This window comes from Pseudophryne corroboree, chromosome 4, assembly GCF_028390025.1.
Source record: "Pseudophryne corroboree isolate aPseCor3 chromosome 4, aPseCor3.hap2, whole genome shotgun sequence".
NCBI classification, from domain to species: Eukaryota; Metazoa; Chordata; class Amphibia; order Anura; family Myobatrachidae; genus Pseudophryne; species Pseudophryne corroboree.
This window is the reverse complement of record NC_086447.1, coordinates 149,244,760-149,268,580: the sequence shown is the minus strand read 5'-3', so window position 1 is coordinate 149,268,580 and position 23,821 is coordinate 149,244,760. Positions and strand designations below refer to the sequence as shown.

The 23,821-nt window shown below is 44.0% G+C and overlaps 1 pseudogene; it reads left to right on the top strand.

Annotated features, from left to right (window-relative positions):
• LOC134910859 (homeobox protein OTX1-like) overlaps positions 1–23,821 on the top strand; it is a 39,433-nt pseudogene that overhangs the window by 2,686 nt on the left and 12,926 nt on the right.

The following is a 23,821-nucleotide window of genomic DNA, read 5'->3' as shown; positions in this document are numbered from 1 at the left end:
ATTTCTTAAGTTAATTATAATTGTTTTTGAGTTTAATATGTCCTAACACAAACCCCCCCCCACCTCCCACCCTTCTTCAGAGAAACCAAAATATTGACTTGATATATGGGGGTTTATGGATACATTCACTGCACACTCTGCCACAATATATCAGGGCCGTAACTACCTGTGTGCCAGGTGTGCCTGGCACACAGCACAGTTGCCCTGAGGGTGCAACGGCCAGCGGCATGTAATGAGTCAAATTGACTCATTACATGCCACCTCTGCTGTGTGCGCCGTGCGCCGCCGCCGCGCTGTGGAGGAGAGAGCAGCGCCGGGCAGCGGAGAAGGAGGAGAAGGGAGGGGGACTGGAGCCGCAGCAGCGCTATTTCATTGGTAGTAAGCGCCGCTGCAGCAGCCCCCTCTCCATCCGTATTGGCTGCCGGGCGCTGCTGTGAATGCTGGGATGCGGTTCCTTCATCCCAGCATCCACAACAGCGCCGGGCAGCCAATACGGAAGGAGAGGGGACAGCTGCAGCGGCGCTTACTACCAATGAAATAGCGCTACTGCGGCTCCAGTCCCCCTCCCTCCTCCTCCTTCTACCCTGACTCCGGAGCTGCCAGCACGAGGAGCCTGACTGCCAGCGGGGAGATGGTAAGTATATCTCTCTGTCTCTGTCTCTCTCTCTCGACTTCTCTCTCTGTCTCTCTCTATCTTGTCTGCCTTTATGTGTAAAAAGGGGGACTGTGCCTGCCGCAATGTGTAAAAGGGGGACTGGCTGCCGTTATGTGTGAAAAGGGGGACTGTGCCTGTTGCAATGTGTAAAAAGGGGGACTGGCTGCCATTATGTGTAAAAAGGGGGACTGTGCCTGCCGCAATGTGTAAAAAGGGGGACTGGCTGCCGTTATGTGTAAAAAGGGGGACGCTGGCTGCCGCAATGTGTAAAAAGGGGGACTGTGCCTGCCACAATGTGTAAAAAGGAGGACTGGCTGCCGTTACGTGTAAAAGAGAGACTGTGCCTGCCGCAATGTGTAAATAGGGGACTGGCTGCCGTTATGTGTAAAAAGGGGGACGCTGTCTGCCGCAATGTGTAAAAAGGGGGACTGGCTGCCGTTATGTGTAAATAGGGGACTGGCTGCCAATATGTGTAAAAAGGGGGACGCTGTCTGCCGCAATGTGTAAATAGGGGACTGGCTGCCGTTATGTGTAAAAAGGGGGACGCTGTCTGCCGCAATGTGTAAAAAGGGGGACTGGCTGCCGTTATGTGTAAATAGGGGACTGGCTGCCAATATGTGTAAAAAGGGGGACGCTGTCTGCCGCAATGTGTAAAAAGGGGGACTGGCTGCCGTTATGTGTAAATAGGGGGACTGTATCTGCCACAATGTGTAAAAAGGGGGACAGGCTGCCGTTATGTGTAAAAAGGAGGACTGTGCCTGCCGTAATGTGTAAAAGGGGACGCTGTCTGCCGTAATGTGTAAAAAGGGGACGCTGTCTGCCGTAATTTGTAAAAAGAGGGACTGGCTGCCGTTATGTGTAAAAAGGGAGACTGTGCCTGCCGCAATGTGTAAAAAGGGGGACTGGCTGCCGTTATGTGTAAAAAGGGGACGCTGTCTGCCGTAATGTGTAAAAAGGGGGACTGTCTGCCGTAATGTGTAAAAAGGGGGACTGGCTGCTGTAATGTGTAAAAGGGTCTCTACCTGGTGTAGTGGCGCTACTGTGCAGCGTAATTTGAATAATGGAGACTACTGTGCACCGTAGTATGGATTAGTATTATTTTGTGGCCACGCCCTTTCCCCATGAAGCCACGCCCCTATATATTTTCCGCGCGCCCACGGCACGCACTGTCCCTATCTTGTATGGGGGGCGCCAATGCCGTTTCATACACACAGCGCTAAAATGCCTAGTTACGGCACTGCAATATATATATATATATATATATATATATATATTACAGGAGGATCTACAGTAGAGATTCCCCAAATAATTATAAAATAGTAATTGTAATGGGAAAGAAATGTGTGCAACTCTAATTAAAATGCTACTAGACTATTTTAGCTTTCACTTAGACAGGCTGGGTCAGTAATCTGCCACTAGATACTATTGAGGTCACTGAGGCATGAGGCAGTCTGTGCCTCACTGATGTCATCGGTTCCTAGTGAATTGATGGGCTACATTCTCATGAATATTGCCTTGGTTGGCCTATAATGTATGTCCCAGCCTGGCCACGCCTCCTCCCAGTAATGCAACTGTGAAGGAGAGACAGCCTCTGGTGGCTAGGACACAACGAACAAAGATAGGAGGGCATAGCACCCTGCAGTAGCAGACTGTTTTTAAAGGAGATGACGCCCGCATGGATCTGCTGGTAAGCGCTCATCTGCACAGCAGTGGGGGGCTAAAAAGGTAGAGGAGGCCTGCACCATGGGGGCGCAAAAATATTTTTATTCTACGCCCCCCCCCCCCCAACCTAAAAACATCCCAGCGCCTCTGGTTCTAATCAATGGTATTATTGGTCCAAATCACTGGAAGAAAATGACAAAATCACTAGAATTATTTGTTCTAATCAATGGTATTATTGGTCCAAATCACTGGAAGAAAATGACAAAATCACTGGAATTATTCGTAAACATTTGTAGAAAGTCGCTGCTTTCTGATTACAGAAATGCTCAGATATTCCTGCGAATCCACAATCCCTTCCCAGAGGAAAAAGAAATTGAGAAACCGTTGTTTGAGAACGTTTGTTCTCTTTCCCTTACAAAGGAACAAACCACTTTCCAAGAAAACTGATGTTTTTGGGATTATGGAGACATAATGTTTTTGAATATAACTCCTAAAGCAGGTGGTGCATTATAGCAAAAGAGTGCAAGAGACCAGCCATGCAGTTTCTGAAATATTATGACAAAATGTTACTGTATTTCATAAGCACTCATTCCTAACTCTGCTAAGTACTGTTTGGTATACTGTATCTGGCTTCCATGAGGTAGTTGTCCATTATTTCAGCTTCCATTGACCTTTTTGAAAGTGGTAGAAGTTAACGATTCTTCCCCCCCCCCCCCCTATTTTTAATTTTCTCCTGCATAGCCCTGTAAAATGTTGCAATGTTAAGTATTGACTTGTGCCTTCTGGGGGTCCACTTCTTCACCAAACCCAGCCAAATCTCATCCTAACCCTCTGTTCCACGTTCTCTATGTACCCCATCTGTGTCACCCATGTCTGTCTACCCCTCCCCTTTAGATTGTAAGCTCTCACGAGCAGGGCCCTCTTCCCTCGTGCTTATCTTTTGTCTTACTTTAATAATCTTCAACTGTACCACATCTAGCAGTCTTCTGCCACCTGATACTTATTCCAGTGTCATCTGCTGATGTAACTATGTGTATTTACCCTGTATTTGTCCTATACTGTCATCAACTGTAAGTTGCTGTTTTCCTGTTTGATTATTTATGTACTCTGTAATCGGGTGATGCAGAACCCTTGTGGCGCCATATAAATAAAGGATAATAATAATAATAATAATAATAATATAGGGTGTATAATCCCCAGGTGTATCTCACACATCACACAGTGCAGTATATAGGGTGTATAATCCCCAGGTGTATCTCACACATCGCTCAGTACAGATTACAGGATGTATAATCACCAGGTGTATAACACAAGTTGCACAGTACAGTATACATACTGGTCACAACAATGCAGCAGATATTGAGCACTGATCAGGATACTAGAAGTGACACAGAGCTGCAAGATAGAGCAATGGCCTACTATACTGTACTATATATGTATACTGCTGGTCACCAAAATGCTGCACTGTCTTACTATATACTGCTCACAAAAATGCAGCACAGATATGGAATGGATACTTGCAGTGACACAGAGCTGCAAGATACAGCAATGGCCTACTGTACACAACTATATACTGTTGGGTCACCAAAATGCTGCACTGTAATACTATATATACTGCTCACAAAAATGCTGCACAGATATCAAATGGATACTTGTAGTGACATAGAGCTGCAAGATACAGCAATGGCCTACTGTACACAACTATATACTGTTGGGTTACCAAAATGCTGTACTGTAATACTATATATACTGCTCACAAAAATGCAGCACAGATATGGAATGGATACTTGCAGTGACACAGAGCTGCAAGATACAGCAATGGCCTACTGTACACAACTATATACTGTTGGGTCACCAAAATGCTGCACTGTAATACTATATATACTGCTCACAAAAATGCTGCACAGATATTGAGCACTGATCAGGATACTAGAAGTGACACAGAGCTGCAAGATAGAGCAATGGCCTACTGTACTGTACTATATATGTTTACTGCTGGTCACCAAAATGCTGCACTGTCCTACTATATACTGCTCACAATAATGCAGCACAGATATGGAATGGATACTTGCAGTGACACAGAGCTGCAAGATACAGCAATGGCCTACTGTACACAACTATATACTGTTGGGTCACCAAAATGCTGCACTGTAATACTATATATACTGCTCACAAAAATGCTGCACAGATATCGAATGGATACTTGTAGTGACATAGAGCTGCAAGATACAACAATGGCCTACTGTACACAACTATATACTGTTGGGTCACCAAAATGCTGCACTGTAATACTATATATACTGCTCACAAAAATGCAGCACAGATATGGAATGGATACTTGCAGTGACACAGAGCTGCAAGATACAGCAATGGCCTACTGTACACAACTATATACTGTTGGGTCACCAAAATGCTGCACTGCAATACTATATATACTGCTCACAAAAATGCTGCACAGATATTGAGCACTGATCAGGATACTAGAAGTGACACAGAGCTGCAAGATAGAGCAATGGCCTACTGTACTGTACTATATATGTATACTGCTGGTCTCCAAAATGCTGCACTGTCCTACTATATACTGCTCACAAAAATGCAGCACAGATATGGAATGGAAACTTGCAGTGACACAGAGCTGCAAGATACAGCAATGGCCTACTGTACACAACTATATACTGTTGGGTCACTAAAATGCTGCACTGTAATACTATATGTACTGCTCCCAAAAATGCTACACAGATATCGAATGGATACTTATAGTGACATAGAGCTGCAAAATACAGCAATGGCCTACTGTACACAACTATATACTGTTGGGTCACCAAAATGCTGCACTGTAATACTATATATACTGCAGTGACACAGAGCTGCAAGATACAGCAATGGCCCACTGTACACAACTATATACTGTTGGGTCACCAAAATGCTGCACTGTAATACTATATATACTGCTCACAAAAATGCAGCACAGATATGGAATGGATACTTGCAGTGACACAGAGCTGCAAGATACAGCAATGGCCTACTGTACATAACTATATACTGTTGGGTCACCAAAATGCTGCACTGTAATACTATATATACTGCTCACAAAAATGCTGTACAGATATTGAGCACTGATCAGGATACTAGAAGTGACACAGAGCTGCAAGATAGAGCAATGGCCTACTGTACTGTACTATATATGTATACTGCTGGTCTCCAAAATGCTGCACTGTCCTACTATATACTGCTCACAAAAATGCAGCACAGATATGGAATGGATACTTGCAGTGACACAGAGCTGCAAGATACAGCAATGGCCTACTGTACACAACTATATACTGTTGGGTCACCAAAATGCTGCACTGTAATACTATATATACTGCTCACAAAAATGCTGCACAGATATCAAATGGATACTTGTAGTGACACAGAGCTGCAAAATACAGCAATGGCCTACTGTACACAACTATATACTGTTGGGTCACCAAAATGCTGCACTGTAATGCTATATATACTGCAGTGACACAGAGCTGCAAGATACAGCAATGGCCCACTGTACACAACTATATACTGTTGGGTCACCAAAATGCTGCACTGTAATACTATATATACTGCTCACAAAAATGCTGCACATATATCGAATGGATACTTGTAGTGACATAGAGCTGCAAGATACAGCAATGGCCTACTGTACACAACTATATACTGTTGGGTCACCAAAATGCTGCACTGTAATACTATATATACTAGAGATGAGCGCCTGAAATTTTTCGGGTTTTGTGTTTTGGTTTTGGGTTCGGTTCCGCGGCCGTGTTTTGGGTTCGACCGCGTTTTGGCAAAACCTCACCGAATTTTTTTTGTCGGATTCGGGTGTGTTTTGGATTCGGGTGTTTTTTTCAAAAAACACTAAAAAACAGCTTAAATCATTGAATTTGCGGTCATTTTGATCCCATAGTATTATTAACCTCAATAACCATAATTTATACTCATTTTCAGTCTATTCTGAACACCTCACAACTCACAATATTATTTTTAGTCCTAAAATTTGCACCGAGGTCGCTGTGTGACTAAGATAAGCGACCCAAGTGGCCGACACAAACACCTGGCCCATCTAGGAGTGGCACTGCAGTGTCACGCAGGATGGCCCTTCAAAAAAATACTCCCCAAACAGCACATGATGCAAAGAAAAAAAGAGGCGCAATGAGGTAGCTGACTGTGTGAGTAAGACTAGCGACCCTAGTGGCCGACACAAACACCGGGCCCATCTAGGAGTGGCACTGCAGTGTCACGCAGGATGGCCCTTCCAAAAAACCCTCCCCAAACAGCACATGACGCAAAGAAAAAAAGAGGCGCAATGAGGTAGCTGACTGTGTGAGTAAGACTAGCGACCCTAGTGGCCGACACAAACACCGGGCCCATCTAGGAGTGGCACTGCAGTGTCACGCAGGATGGCCCTTCCAAAAAACCCTCCCCAAACAGCACATGACGCAAAGAAAAAGAAAAGAAAAAAGAGGTGCAAGATGGAATTGTCCTTGGGCCCTCCCACCCTTATGTTGTATAAACAAAACAGGACATGCACACTTTAACCAACCCATCATTTCAGTGACAGGGTCTGCCACACGACTGTGACTGATATGACGGGTTGGTTTGGACCCCCCCCAAAAAAGAATCAATTAATCTCTCCTTGCACAAACTGGCTCTACAGAGGCAAGATGTCCACCTCATCATCACCCTCCGATATATCACCGTGTACATCCCCCTCCTCACAGATTATCAATTCGTCCCCACTGGAATCCACCATCTCAGCTCCCTGTGTACTTTGTGGAGGCAATTGCTGCTGGTCAATGTCTCCGCGGAGGAATTGATTATAATTCATTTTAATGAACATCATCTTCTCCACATTTTCTGGATGTAACCTCGTACGCCGATTGCTGACAAGGTGAGCGGCGGCACTAAACACTCTTTCAGAGTACACACTTGTGGGAGGGCAACTTAGGTAGAATAAAGCCAGTTTGTGCAAGGGCCTCCAAATTGCCTCTTTTTCCTGCCAGTATAAGTACGGACTGTGTGACGTGCCTACTTGGATGCGGTCACTCATATAATCCTCCACCATTCTATCAATGTTGAGAGAATCATATGCAGTGACAGTAGACGACATGTCCGTAATCGTTGTCAGGTCCTTCAGTCCGGACCAGATGTCAGCATCAGCAGTCGCTCCAGACTGCCCTGCATCACCGCCAGCGGGTGGGCTCGGAATTCTGAGCCTTTTCCTCGCACCCCCAGTTGCGGGAGAATGTGAAGGAGGAGATGTTGACAGGTCGCGTTCTGCTTGACTTGACAATTTTGTCACCAGCAGGTCTTTCAACCCCAGCAGACTTGTGTCTGCCGGAAAGAGAGATCCAAGGTAGGCTTTAAATCTAGGATCGAGCACGGTGGCCAAAATGTAGTGCTCTGATTTCAACAGATTGACCACCCGTGAATCCTTGTTAAGCGAATTAAGGGCTCCATCCACAAGTCCCACATGCCTAGCGGAATCGCTCCGTGTTAGCTCCTCCTTCAATGTCTCCAGCTTCTTCTGCAAAAGCCTGATGAGGGGAATGACCTGACTCAGGCTGGCAGTGTCTGAACTGACTTCACGTGTGGCAAGTTCAAAGGGCATCAGAACCTTGCACAACGTTGAAATCATTCTCCACTGCGCTTGAGACAGGTGCATTCCACCTACTATATCGTGCTCAATTGTATAGGCTTGAATGGCCTTTTGCTGCTCCTCCAACCTCTGAAGCATATAGAGGGTTGAATTCCACCTCGTTACCACTTCTTGCTTCAGATGATGGCAGGGCAGGTTCAGTAGTTTTTGGTGGTGCTCCAGTCTTCTGTACGTGGTGCCTGTACGCCGAAAGTGTCCCGCAATTCTTCTGGCCACCGACAGCATCTCTTGCACGCCCCTGTCGTTTTTTAAAAAATTCTGCACCACCAAATTCAAGGTATGTGCAAAACATGGGACGTGCTGGAATTTGCCCATATTTAATGCACACACAATATTGCTGGCGTTGTCCGATGCCACAAATCCACAGGAGAGTCCAATTGGGGTAAGCCATTCCGCGATGATCTTCCTCAGTTGCCGTAAGAGGTTTTCAGCTGTGTGCGTATTCTGGAAAGCGGTGATACAAAGCGTAGCCTGCCTAGGAAAGAGTTGGCGTTTGCGAGATGCTGCTACTGGTGCCGCCGCTGCTGTTCTTGCGGCGGGAGTCCATACATCTACCCAGTGGGCTGTCACAGTCATATAGTCCTGACCCTGCCCTGCTCCACTTGTCCACATGTCCGTGGTTAAGTGGACATTGGGTACAACTGCATTTTTTAGGACACTGGTGAGTCTTTTTCTGACGTCTGTGTACATTCTCGGTATCGCCTGCCTAGAGAAGTGGAACCTAGATGGTATTTGGTAACGGGGGCACACTGCCTCAATAAATTGTCTAGTTCCCTGTGAACTAACGGCGGATACCGGACGCACGTCTAACACCAACATAGTTGTCAAGGCCTCAGTTATCCGCTTTGCAGCAGGATGACTGCTGTGATATTTCATCTTCCTCGCAAAGGACTGTTGAACAGTCAATTGCTTACTGGAAGTAGTACAAGTGGGCTTACGACTTCCCCTCTGGGATGACCATCGACTCCCAGCAGCAACAACAGCAGCGCCAGCAGCAGTAGGCGTTACACGCAAGGATGCATCGGAGGAATCCCAGGCAGGAGAGGACTCGTCAGAAATGCCAGTGACATTGCCTGCAGGACTATTGGCATTCCTGGGGAAGGAGGAAATTGACACTGAGGGAGTTGGTGGGGTGGTTTGCGTGAGCTTGGTTACAAGAGGAAGGGATTTACTGGTCAGTGGACTGCTTCCGCTGTCACCCAAAGTTTTTGAACTTGTCACTGACTTATTATGAATGCGCTGCAGGTGACGTATAAGGGAGGATGTTCCGAGGTGGTTAACGTCCTTACCCCTACTTATTACAGCTTGACAAAGGGAACACACGGCTTGACACCTGTTGTCCGCATTTCTGGTGAAATACTTCCACACCGAAGAGCTGATTTTTTTGGTATTTTCACCAGGCATGTCAACGGCCATATTCCTACCACGGACAACAGGTGTCTCCCCGGGTGCCTGACTTAAACAAACCACCTCACCATCAGAATCCTCCTGGTCAATTTCCTCCCCAGCGCCAGCAACACCCATATCCTCCTCATCCTGGTGTACTTCAACACTGACATCTTCAATCTGACTATCAGGAACTGGACTGCGGGTGCTCCTTCCATCACTTGCAGGGGGCGTGCAAATGGTGGAAGGCGCATGCTCTTCACGTCCAGTGTTGGGAAGGTCGGGCATCGCAACCGACACAATTGGAGTCGGACTCTCCTTGTGGATTTGGGATTTCGAAGAACGCACAGTTCTTTGCGGTGCTACTGCTTTTGCCAGCTTTAGTCTTTTCATTTTTCTAGCGAGAGGCTGAGTGCTTCCATCCTCATGTGAAGCTGAACCACTAGCCATGAACATAGGCCAGGGCCTCAGCCGTTCCTTGCTACTCCGTGTGGTAAATGGCATATTGGCAAGTTTACGCTTCTCCTCCGACAATTTTATTTTAGGTTTTGGAGTCCTTTTTTTACTGATATTTGGTGTTTTGGATTTGACATGCTCTGTACTATGACATTGGGCATCGGCCTTGGCAGACGACGTTGCTGGCATTTCATCGTCTCGGCCATGACTAGTGGCAGCAGCTTCAGCACGAGGTGGAAGTGGATCTTGATCTTTCCCTAATTTTGGAACCTCAACATTTTTGTTCTCCATATTTTAATAGGCACAACTAAAAGGCACCTCAGGTAAACAATGGAGATGGATGGATTGGATACTAGTATACAATTATGGACGGGCTGCCGAGTGCCGACACAGAGGTAGCCACAGCCGTGAACTACCGCACTGTACTGTGTCTGCTGCTAATATATAGACTGGTTGATAAAGAGATAGTATACTCGTAACTAGTATGTATGTATAAAGAAAGAAAAAAAAAACACGGTTAGGTGGTATATACAATTATGGACGGGCTGCCGAGTGCCGACACAGAGGTAGCCACAGCCGTGAACTACCGCACTGTACTGTGTCTGCTGCTAATATATAGACTGGTTGATAAAGAGATAGTATACTCGTAACTAGTATGTATGTATAAAGAAAGAAAAAAAAACCACGGTTAGGTGGTATATACAATTATGGACGGGCTGCCGAGTGCCGACACAGAGGTAGCCACAGCCGTGAACTACCGCACTGTACTGTGTCTGCTGCTAATATAGACTGGTTGATAAAGAGATAGTATACTCGTAACTAGTATGTATGTATAAAGAAAGAAAAAAAAAACCACGGTTAGGTGGTATATACAATTATGGACGGGCTGCCGAGTGCCGACACAGAGGTAGCCACAGCCGTGAACTACCGCACTGTACTGTGTCTGCTGCTAATATAGACTGGTTGATAAAGAGATAGTATACTCGTAACTAGTATGACTATAAAGAAAGAAAAAAAAACCACGGTTAGGTGGTATATACAATTATGGACGGGCTGCCGAGTGCCGACACAGAGGTAGCCACAGCCGTGAACTACCGCACTGTACTGTGTCTGCTGCTAATATATAGACTGGTTGATAAAGAGATAGTATACTCGTAACTAGTATGTATGTATAAAGAAAGAAAAAAAAACCACGGTTAGGTGGTATATACAATTATGGACGGGCTGCCGAGTGCCGACACAGAGGTAGCCACAGCCGTGAACTACCGCACTGTACTGTGTCTGCTGCTAATATATAGACTGGTTGATAAAGAGATAGTATACTCGTAACTAGTATGTATGTATAAAGAAAGAAAAAAAAACCACGGTTAGGTGGTATATACAATTATGGACGGGCTGCCGAGTGCCGACACAGAGGTAGCCACAGCCGTGAACTACCGCACTGTACTGTGTCTGCTGCTAATATAGACTGGTTGATAAAGAGATAGTATACTCGTAACTAGTATGTATGTATAAAGAAAGAAAAAAAAAACCACGGTTAGGTGGTATATACAATTATGGACGGGCTGCCGAGTGCCGACACAGAGGTAGCCACAGCCGTGAACTACCGCACTGTACTGTGTCTGCTGCTAATATAGACTGGTTGATAAAGAGATAGTATACTCGTAACTAGTATGACTATAAAGAAAGAAAAAAAAACCACGGTTAGGTGGTATATACAATTATGGACGGGCTGCCGAGTGCCGACACAGAGGTAGCCACAGCCGTGAACTACCGCACTGTACTGTGTCTGCTGCTAATATATAGACTGGTTGATAAAGAGATAGTATACTCGTAACTAGTATGTATGTATAAAGAAAGAAAAAAAAACCACGGTTAGGTGGTATATACAATTATGGACGGGCTGCCGAGTGCCGACACAGAGGTAGCCACAGCCGTGAACTACCGCACTGTACTGTGTCTGCTGCTAATATAGACTGGTTGATAAAGAGATAGTATACTCGTAACTAGTATGACTATAAAGAAAGAAAAAAAAACCACGGTTAGGTGGTATATACAATTATGGACGGGCTGCCGAGTGCCGACACAGAGGTAGCCACAGCCGTGAACTACCGCACTGTACTGTGTCTGCTGCTAATATATAGACTGGTTGATAAAGAGATAGTATACTCGTAACTAGTATGTATGTATAAAGAAAGAAAAAAATCCACGGTTAGGTGGTATATACAATTATGGACGGGCTGCCGAGTGCCGACACAGAGGTAGCCACAGCCGTGAACTACCGCACTGTACTGTGTCTGCTGCTAATATAGACTGGTTGATAAAGAGATAGTATACTCGTAACAAGTATGTATGTATAAAGAAAGAAAAAAAAACCACGGTTAGGTGGTATATACAATTATGGACGGGCTGCCGAGTGCCGACACAGAGGTAGCCACAGCCGTGAACTACCGCACTGTACTGTGTCTGCTGCTAATATAGACTGGTTGATAAAGAGATAGTATACTCGTAACTAGTATGTATGTATAAAGAAAGAAAAAAAAACCACGGTTAGGTGGTATATACAATTATGGACGGGCTGCCGAGTGCCGACACAGAGGTAGCCACAGCCGTGAACTACCGCACTGTACTGTGTCTGCTGCTAATATAGACTGGTTGATAAAGAGATAGTATACTCGTAACTAGTATGACTATAAAGAAAGAAAAAAAAACCACGGTTAGGTGGTATATACAATTATGGACGGGCTGCCGAGTGCCGACACAGAGGTAGCCACAGCCGTGAACTACCGCACTGTACTGTGTCTGCTGCTAATATAGACTGGTTGATAAAGAGATAGTATACTACTAATATTATATATACTGGTGGTCAGGTCACTGGTCACTAGTCACACTGGCAGTGGCACTCCTGCAGCAAAAGTGTGCACTGTTTAATTTTAATATAATATTATGTACTCCTGGCTCCTGCTATAACCTATAACTGGCACTGCAGTGCTCCCCAGTCTCCCCCACAATTATAAGCTGTGTGAGCTGAGCACAGTCAGATATATATATACATTGATGCAGCACACTGGGCTGAGCAGTGCACACAGATATGGTATGTGACTGAGTCACTGTGTGTATCGTTTTTTTCAGGCAGAGAACGGATATATTAAATAAAACAAACAACTGCACTGTCTGGTGGTCACTGTGGTCGTCAGTCACTAAACTCTGCACTCTCTTCTACAGTATCACAGCCTCAGGTCAATCTCTCTCTCTCTCTCTCAACCCTAATCTAAATGGAGAGGACGCCAGCCACGTCCTCTCCCTATCAATCTCAATGCACGTGTGAAAATGGCGGCGACGCGCGGCTCCTTATATAGAATCCGAGTCTCGCGAGAATCCGACAGCGTCATGATGACGTTCGGGCGCGCTCGGGTTAACCGAGCAAGGCGGGAGGATCCGAGTCTGCTCAGATCCGTGAAAAAAACCATGAAGTTCTGGCGGGTTCGGATTCAGAGAAACCGAACCCGCTCATCTCTAATATATACTGCTCACAAAAATGCAGCACAGATATGGAATGGATACTTGCAGTGACACAGAGCTGCAAGATACAGCAATGGCCTACTGTACACAACTATATACTGTTGGGTCACCAAAATGCTGCACTGTAATACTATATATACTGCTCACAAAAATGCTGCACAGATATGGAATGGATACTTGCAGTGACACAGAGCTGCAAGATACAGCAATGGCCTACTGTACACAACTATATACTGTTGGGTCACCAAAATGCTGCACTGTAATACTATATATACTGCTCACAAAAATGCTGCACAGATATCGAATGGATACTTGTAGTGACACAGAGCTGCAAAATACAGCAATGGCCTACTGTACACAACTATATACTGTTGGGTCACCAAAATGCTGCACTGTAATGCTATATATACTGCAGTGACACAGAGCTGCAAGATACAGCAATGGCCCACTGTACACAACTATATACTGTTGGGTCACCAAAATGCTGCACTGTAATACTATATATACTGCTCACAAAAATGCTGCACAGATATCGAATGGATACTTGTAGTGACATAGAGCTGCAAGATACAGCAATGGCCTACTGTACACAACTATATACTGTTGGGTCACCAAAATGCTGCACTGTAATACTATATATACTGCTCACAAAAATGCAGCACAGCTATGGAATGGATTCTTGCAGTGACACAGAGCTGCAAGATACAGCAATGGCCTACTGTACACAACTATATACTGTTGGGTCACCAAAATGCTGCACTGTAATACTATATATACTGCTCACAAAAATGCTGCACAGATATGGAATGGATACTTGCAGTGACACAGAGCTGCAAGATACAGCAATGGCCTACTGTACACAACTATATACTGTTGGGTCACCAAAATGCTGCACTGTAATACTATATATACTGCTCACAAAAATGCTGCACAGATATGGAATGGATACTTGCAGTGACACAGAGCTGCAAGATACAGCAATGGCCTACTGTACACAACTATATACTGTTGGGTCACCAAAATGCTGCACTGTAATACTATATGTACTGCTCACAAAAATGCTGCACAGATATGGAATGGATACTTGCAGTGAAACAGAGCTGCAAGATACAGCAATGGCCTACTGTACTGTACTACTATAAGTATAATTATATACTGGTGGTCCCCAGTCCCCACAATAAAGCACACCGAGCACAGATATTTGCAGTACACTGAGCACAGATATGGAGCGTTTTCAGACAGAGAACGTAGATATTTTCAGCACACTGAGCACAGATATTTGCAGCACACTGAGCACAGATTACGGAGCTTTTCAGGGAGAGAACGCAGCCACGTCCTCTCCGTTCAATCTCCAATGCACGAGTGAAAATGGTGGCGACGCGTGACTCTTTATATAGAATACGAATCTCGCGAGAATCCGACAGCGGGATGATGACGTTTGGGCGCGATCGGGTTAACCGAGCAAGGCTGGAAGATCCGAGACTGCCTCGGAACCGTGTAAAATAGGTGAAGTTCGGGGGGGTTTGGATCTCGGAGAACCGAACCCGCTCATCTCTAATTTATATCAGTCACAAGGGGATAGGTGGCAGTAAAAGGGTCTATGCAGCATTAATAAATTGTATGCAGACACAGCATATGTGCCAACGTTTTGGAATTGTTTATTCCGTCATTAGAGAACATCAGAGAACATCTCTGATGACGGAATACATACGTCTGAAACGTTAGCACATATGCTGTGTCTGCATATAATTTATTAATGCTGCATAGACCCTTTGAGTACCGACTTTCCCCTTGTGACTGCTATATATAAACTACTTGGAGGGCACCAGGGCATTTATAATTATGAGTGGCATGCCAGTCATATGTTAATTCTTTATATATATATATATATATATATATATATATATATACACACACACATATATATATATATATATATATATATATTGATGAAGGAAATAACCAAAACGGGCCATTGGGATTGCCATATGCAGCTAAACTGGCTATCATGTACTTGATATGGCTGAGTATAATGCTGCTTACAATATGATGTCCTTGTTGTGAATTACTGTACTGCTGCTAATGTATAGGCTATTTTTTTTGCCTGATGCTGCTAACAGACAGGCTTACTGCCTCTTGATGCATTAAAATGTTGCTGGTTTGCACTTTACAAGGTGGTGTGCTGGTCTACCTCATTGTGTCCTAATTTGGACATTTCTGGCTTCCTTTGGCTATTATTATATATGACTGAGCACCCACACACTTGGACTAAAAGTGTGTGCGGTTTTGAACTTTACTATATATAAATATATATATATATATATATATATATAATTTATTTATTTTTGTGCTATATCCCAGTTTACTAAACTATCATTTTCCTGTTACACTGCAGGTCAGACCACAGTGTATCATACACGTATTGTGAGGTACTATAGGTGGAAGAGGACTATAATATAATATATATTCTGACTCATACATAAATTGTGTGATACTGTATGTGAAATTTGACCCAGGGGTAAATTATTTTTTTTCTGACACATACACATATTGTGTGACACTGTAGGTCAAAGTAAACCGCAGTGTTAGATTATTATTTCTGGCTCATACACATATTGTGACACTGTATGTGAAAGTTAACCTAGGGGTAAATTATTTTTGTGACTCATACATATATTGTATGACATTGTAGGTGAACGTAAACTACAGTGTTAGATTATTATTTCCTACTCAGAGACATATTGTGAGACTGTAGGTGGCACATTTTTTGTACAAATTGTGGTGTGTGCTGTACCCCACTTTCGTTCATGTTTGTTGGTAGATTTGGCGGAAGAACAATTGAGATGAGAGCAGGAAGCACATACTAGTGCTGCAGGTGCTGCCACCAGTCATAATGATACAAGTCTGTCAATTTCATCTACTAAGGCCATGGTCCATAGAAGGGCATAGAAGGCTTCAGTTAGGGCATGTAAAATTTAAAGAAGCAATTTAATTTTATAGTGGTAATGAAATAAAAATCTAAAGCAGAGAAACAAGAAATTGGCAATATTCCATTCACCACACAGTGACAAGGGAAGACACAGGTCTTGGCCTATATTTAAATGTGGTGGTTCTGCAACTGTCAGTGAGGCATCTTCTTCTGCGTCTCATGATGATGCAAGAACTTTTCACTCAGAGTCTAGATTAGGTGTCAAATAAATGAAAGCAAATAAAGCAGTAGAACAAACTGTGCATTCAGAATTGTCACACATTCCTGAGGAACATTTAGGGGTGTCCATGTTAGCTATGTGTGAGTCTGATATTTCTAACACTGTCTTCATAGAAAAGCCTTTCACCCACTTCCATTATTTCTGCACCATCTTCACATGTGGGGAGCAGTACAAGTACAGGTGGTGATGGAGACATAATAGAAGTTGAGGATGCTTGTGTGGAAGTGGAACATGATGAGAGGGATATGTGTGTCTACTATCTGACACTGAATATGAGGATGTTGATGATGTTGTTTAAGTCAGCCACCAGTGGCTGCAGTTCATACGTGTGATATAAAGAAAGCCATTGTGATGCCTGGGCATAAGACCAAAAAAAGCTGCCTCTTTGGTGTGGGATTATTTTGACTCAAATCCTGACAATGTTTGTGAAGGCATCTGCTCCAGCTGTGAGGCCAAAGGTAGTAGAGATAGGGACATTAGCCATCTAGGCACCTCCTCTATGTTACGTCATTTGTGGTGCATTCATGAAATTTATTTTCCAAGATTATTATGTAATTAACACCCTCATCATCAATCTCCTCATTAGTGATCAGAGGAAGTCCTTCCAAAAAATTGTTTTATGGCGGCCCAAACAAAGCAAGCACTTCAGCCACAAAAGTGTCAGTCCCTGTCACTGAAGTGTTTGGTGTGTAAAACTGTGCATGTCTTTTTTAATATCCTTCATGGGAGGGTCCCAAGAACAATTATATCTTGCACCACTTTTATTTCTGCCACTGCTGTGTGGCAATGTTTCATAGATATGCAATAAACTGCCATGTTTTTTTGTGCCATTGCTGTCAGCTAGTAACCAGTCAGTTCACTGCAACCTTTGGCCTAAAATGGATGAAAACAATATTGTAAACTGTGAGGTGGTCAACATTGAATGGAAATTATTGGAAATGAATGTTATTGAGGTTAATAATACTGTAGGGGAAAAAAACATGCCCAAATTCTGTGATTTTAGCTGTTTTATGATTTTTGTAAAAATGTACAGATCCAAAATCAAAACACGTAAGGACAGTTATTGCAAAACCAAATACAGATCCAAAACATTAAGGAGATACAGATCCAACACCAAAACCAAAACAAGAGGGTGAGCGCACATCTCTAGTGTTAATGATGGCAAACGGATTGACTTGACTTTTAGGTGCCTACAAGTGAGATCTTTACTCATGACTACATGTAGGGATTAATTTGCCATCTAAAAGTCAATGGACACTCCCTAGGAAAAGGAAAGGTCACATTACCTCTCTAGGAGACTACAAAGGCTTGAGATTTTGTAAGCAAGCAGGTAATCTTTGACTTACTGTCATATCCCAACTTGACCTTTTCATGATTGATTCTTTTGTAAACATGCGTATAAGGGTAATAGCGTGTGTGTGCCATGGTCCTGTAATAAGGCTGAGAAGGGTTAACATACCACCAGGGATATCAGTGCTACTTCATCAACCCTACCATTTAGTATGTAAATATCTCCATTTCAATAATGCTGTCAAATTAGGTAATAACCATTTTTTTTAATTAGTATAGCTAAGAAATAAATGTAATTATACTCATCTGCATTTAACTTATAATGCCTGTGAGCTAATCACAACAGTGGAAACAGTATTATTTTTATACTGAGCAAAATAAAATGACTGAGTGACATTTAAGGACATCTTAGTTTTCCATTGCTGATGGTTGTTTATTGATAAGACATCAGCAAAAATCTTTAAGTGATGAGAAAGCACAAGACATTTCTCTCCAGGAAGAAAACATGTTCAGGCTTCGATCTCATACTGACGTGCCTTCTGGAAGAGACTGAAGGTAACCAAGTCACATATGCCTAACAAATTATTTACTGATTGGAGAACTACAATGACCTTCATATAAGCTACTGACAATGGGGGTCATTCCGAGTTGTTCGCTCGTTATTTTTTTCTCGCAACGGAGCGATTAGTTGCTAATGCGCATGCGCAATGTCCGCAGTGTGACTGCGCCAAGTAAATTTGCTATGCAGTTAGGTATTTTACTCACGGCATTAGGAGGTTTTTTCTTCGTTCTGGTGATCGTAATGTGATTGACAGGAAGTGGGTGTTTCTGGGCGGAAACTGGCCGTTTTATGGGTGTGTGCGAAAAAACGCTACCGTTTCTGGGAAAAACGCGGGAGTGGCTGGAGAAACGGAGGAGTGTCTGGGCGAACACTGGGTGTGTTTGTGACGTCAAACCAGGAACGAAACTGACTGAACTGATCGCAGATGCCGAGTAAGTGTGGAGCTACTCAGAAACTGCTAAGAAGTGTCTATTCGCAATTTTGCTAATCTTTCGTTCGCAATTTTGATAAGCTAAGATTCACTCCCAGTAGGCGGCGGCTTAGCGTGTGCAAAGCTGCTAAAAGCAGCTTGCGAGCGAACAACTCGGAATGACTCCCAATGTTTCTTTAGAGAGGATGCTTATTATAATATAATGTTTTTTGCATGAACACTTTTTTGTAAACAATTTATCTGCTGTCGTCTATTTTAGGGGGAGATTCAGTTCTCTGCAATGTTCTTCTGCAATACAGTATTTGGCGGTGCACCTCACCATTTGTTAAGGTAATCATGAAAGATCGCTAACTTTCATGTGCAACTCTGTGGGGTAAATTAGCAGTGTTATAGGCCCTACACACTGGCCGATATTCCTCAAAGATATGAACGATCTCGTTCATTATTGAACGAGATAATGTTCATATCTTTGAGTGTTGAGTCACCAGCGATGAACGATGCGCGGCCCCGCACTCGTTCATCGCTGGTGATCTGTCGGCTGTGCATGCAAGCCAATATGGACGGTCTCGTCCATATTTGCCTGCACTTCAATGGAGCCGTGTGACGGGGGAAGTGAAGAAACTTCACTTCCCCTGTCACTGCCAGCCCCCCCCCCCCGCGCGCGCCGCAGGGCAGCTCGGCGGCGGATCTTTATATGTGTAGGGCCCCTTACAGCTCCAGTAGGTACTTCACGGCCACACTGAGAATTGAATCTCCCCTTTAGAAAGAATGATATGTGCATGTATTCGGTCAGTCAGTTTGGGTGTATCAGTTTTGAAAATCTTCAGATACGGTATGCAATGATCCTATCAGCCTAGACAAGGTCAAAAGAATCACAATAGAAATTTACAAAGGAGCAGCACAGCAAAACTCTTTCTTATTTAGTCTCTATATTCATTTTTCAGTGGTGAGACTTAGAATAAAATATTCCTTTGAATACTTGGAAAACATTTTTTGTATGTATTTCTCCCATGGTAAATAAAAAGCCCTAAGTCATATTTCCCACTTTATGCTCCCATGGACTCGGGACCTGCACGCGCCCTAAAAGGGCAGTGTGGTCTCATGGCTGGACCCTGTTCTTTAAATTTTTGGGGGTGTGCCAGGCACTCCCTAAGCAGCTGGGCAGCCCTTGGCTTACCTCCCTGCACTGCTTAGATGTTGTACACACAGCATCTATTCAGTGATCAATTGCTGCTTTGCAGAGTAGAGTAGCAGTATTCAAAGGCTCCCCTGGGTTCATGCATGCGTGACCTTCGGTGGAAGGAGCTAGGCAATAGAAATTGAAACATAGAAATTGACAGCAGATAAGAACCACGTGGCCCATCTAGTCTGCCCCATTTATACCTTTTGGTAATCTCAACCCTACTGTTTTTCATCCTTAGTTATTTGTAAAGATATTCATATGTCTATCCCAAGCAGTTGTGGCTCTAGAGGTGGGGTTGAAGCACAGTCCAAAATTCAAATAGGGGAGCCACACCAACTACAACTTCAAACGTTGCAAAACATTGCTGGCCAGGACTCAATGGCAGTTGGTGTGGATCCCCTATTTGAATTTTGGACTGTGCTGCAGCCCCACTCAAGCTGCAACTGATCTAAAGCATGTTTAAAATGCTCTGTCTTAGCCTCAACCATCTCTGATGGGAGCCTATTCCACTTAACCACTACCCCTTCTGAGATGTAATTTTTCCTCAAATTTCCCCTGAAACTATCTCCCTCCAGTTTCAGTGCATGTCCTTGTGTTCTAGTACTTCTCTTCCTTTGAATAATGTTTAATTCGTGTACCTTACTAAAACCCTTGAAATACAGTATTTGAAAGTCTATATCATGTCCCCCCTTTCCCTTCTCTGCTCCAAACAGTGATGTAACTACCACTCCTGCAGCCACTGCGGAGGCGCAGGGCTGCGGGGGCGCCGCCACTGATTGATGCTGTGTGTGAGATTGTGTCCCTCCTGGGTCTCCGGCGGCGGCTGCATGTCTGTCAAATTAAGTGCCAGTTCATGAGCCAATCAGAGCTTGCGGACCAGAAGACAATCAGGAGCCACAGCTGCCAGTCCGCAAACTCTGTTTGGCTCACGAACCGGCACTTAATTTGACAGACACGTCGCCGGAGACACAGGAGAGGTGCGCGCTGTGCCCTCTGGCTCCTTCCCGGACTGTACCACTACCCTCCTTACCGGACAGCAGAGCAGTGGTGGTAGAGTGTGTACCTGGCACTGGGGGCATATGTGTAGCTGGCATTGGGGGGCATATTTGACACTGGGGGCATATGTGTATCTGGCACTGGGGGGCATATTTGGCACTGGAGGCACAGGTGTATCTGGTACTGTCGGGGCATATGTTGCACTGGGGTCAAGCACGACATCCAGCTCATGAAATCCCTGGCAACAAGCATTACCCCCAAGCAACGAGCATGACACCCAGTCCATGAAACCCCTGGCAACAAATATTAGCCCCTGGCAATGAGCTTGACACCCAGCACATAATAACCCTGGCAACAAGCATAACACCTAGCACATGAAATCCCTGGCAACGAGTATGACACCCTGGGCATGAAAACCCCTGGCACCATGCATGGAACCAAGAGCATGAAACCCCTGGCAATGAGTAGGTAATTTAAAAGTAATTAGAAGCCTTACTGGAGGGCTTAATGTGTAATGGGCATTGCGGTGTGTGGCATAATGTATCACGGACATTGCGGTGTGTGTCATAATGTGTCACGGACATTGCGGTGTGGTTTATAATGTGTCACAGACATTGCGTTGTGTGGTATTCTATATCACGGGCATTGTGGTATGTGGTATAATGTTTCAGGGGTATTGCAGTGTGTATTAGTCACTTTACTAGTGACAAATATGGGTGGGGGGCTGCCGTTATATATCTATTGTCCATCTTATAAGTAGCAGATGCTCAGCAGTTAAATTAGTTGCTGTACAAGAAGTCTCTCCCTGCAATTATCACAGACACTTCCACACTATAATATCCATAGATAGAAATCTCAAGCATGAACGACACGAGCTGCAAGCTATATCTATACTAGCTGCTGAGAGAAACTGCTCAGCTAGATGTTAAATTGGTTGAATTCTTGATAATGGAGATAATTTTAATTAGGTATCCCAATAAGTTCTTACTTGGCAGATGTGCCTGAAATAACATGCTTGCTATGACAGAAGTAGAGATAAAGGTATATTATAGGCAGAAGGGTGACATGCCGGATAAGGCAAGAAGCATTTGTCTCAATCAAAGTGGAAATATCTGGATTGGGAATACATACCGAGGAAAAGCATAGGGCTTGCTAGAGTACAGGATGTGATGAGTAACTCAACCAGGCAGGCAATTTTCTAGGGCAACCTCATCCTGCCTCAAATATTGGACTGCTGATAATGCTCCATAGCTATTGACAGGGTTAGACTAGGGCATGAAAGGCCTACCGGGGGAATGTAGTGGTAGGGGCCCATTCTTCGGGGTGTGGTCAGTCTCCAGATGGGGTGTGGCCAGTCACCACAGAGACTTGGCTAACAATTAGACAGTGCATGGTTTAAGCCCCCTGATAAATATATACAGCTAGTTCATGCATGATAATGTACCAGATTAATAACAGCAATGCACTGTAGGAAATACGCCATACTCCTATGCAATATAATGTAACGTATGTGTAATGTATAGTTAGTGCACAGTCTGTAACCTGATCCATAGAGGAGAAGGAGGACCCACAAGCAGTTTGGCCAACTGGGGAATCCCCCTGTACCCATGTGGGCTAGTGATTGACCTGTATAACATTATATTATACTTTCCCTTCAGTGCTATGGTTATGATTTTGGGCCCAGTATTGGAACTTCCAGAACCCAGGGAAGATGTAATGTCTGTCCTGATTGTGAAGGTTCTAGTCATCTGTAATGTGTGCTGGGTGTGTAGTGCACACGGGCCCCTGGGTCCATGGGAGCCCACACTGCACACCCTGCAGCCATACAGAATGCTTACATCTCCAGAGTCTGATGACAGTGCTTCAAAAATCACTGGCAGCAGAGAGGAGCATCTGACATTTGTGATACGCGGTCTCTTCATTTGGAAACTGGACCTTTGGGGCCCTGACTGAGAAGGAATTTTCCAGAGCCTGACCGATCAGTGGTCATTCACCAGTGGACCCCTCCTTCCGGTGAGATTGTGTATTACTGCTCCTTCATTAGTTTTATGGTCATTTTTTACGCCATTGTACATTCCTTTTGGAATTTTTTAAATGTTTGAACACTACTTTTTTAAGGAATAAAACTATTCAAGTTTACATATCATTTGGTTTTATGGACATTAAAAGATATCTTTACGTGGTTAAGAACATCTGTGCTGTGAGTTGCGGTATGCTGCTATTCTTAGAATCATCTAAAGAAACCTTGATATCCTTTGAACATATCCACTCATTCTGAGTTGCGGTACGCTCATCTATACTAATATATTGTGAGTCCTGGTACAATATAAGGGAGAGGTAAAAACACAGTCCTAACCTAAACGGACCTTTTATTCACGCCCAACCTTCATAGGAAGACGGTGGAGGTTCATCACGAATTTAATCCTATACAAACAATGGGAATTATCCAATATCACCTGGGTGGACTTTACAATATTGTAAAATACTGTATTTGACATACTACACTATGGTATTGTTGCTTTTCTTTCCATATATACCACCTTACATGTGAGTGACAAAGGATTAATTGATTGGTTGAAACATATTAAGAAACATCCCCTGTGAAAACATCCACGCACATAAGGGAAGGTTTGATTTTTTTTCTTCTCAGCCCTTTGAATATATGTGTTTGCTCACATTGTGTATTTGTTTAGATTGATTTAGAGAGTGGTGTAATCTCTCTGGAGCTACACATTTTCAGCAGCCGAGAGCGCCCGAAATAGATCCATCCCGTCATTT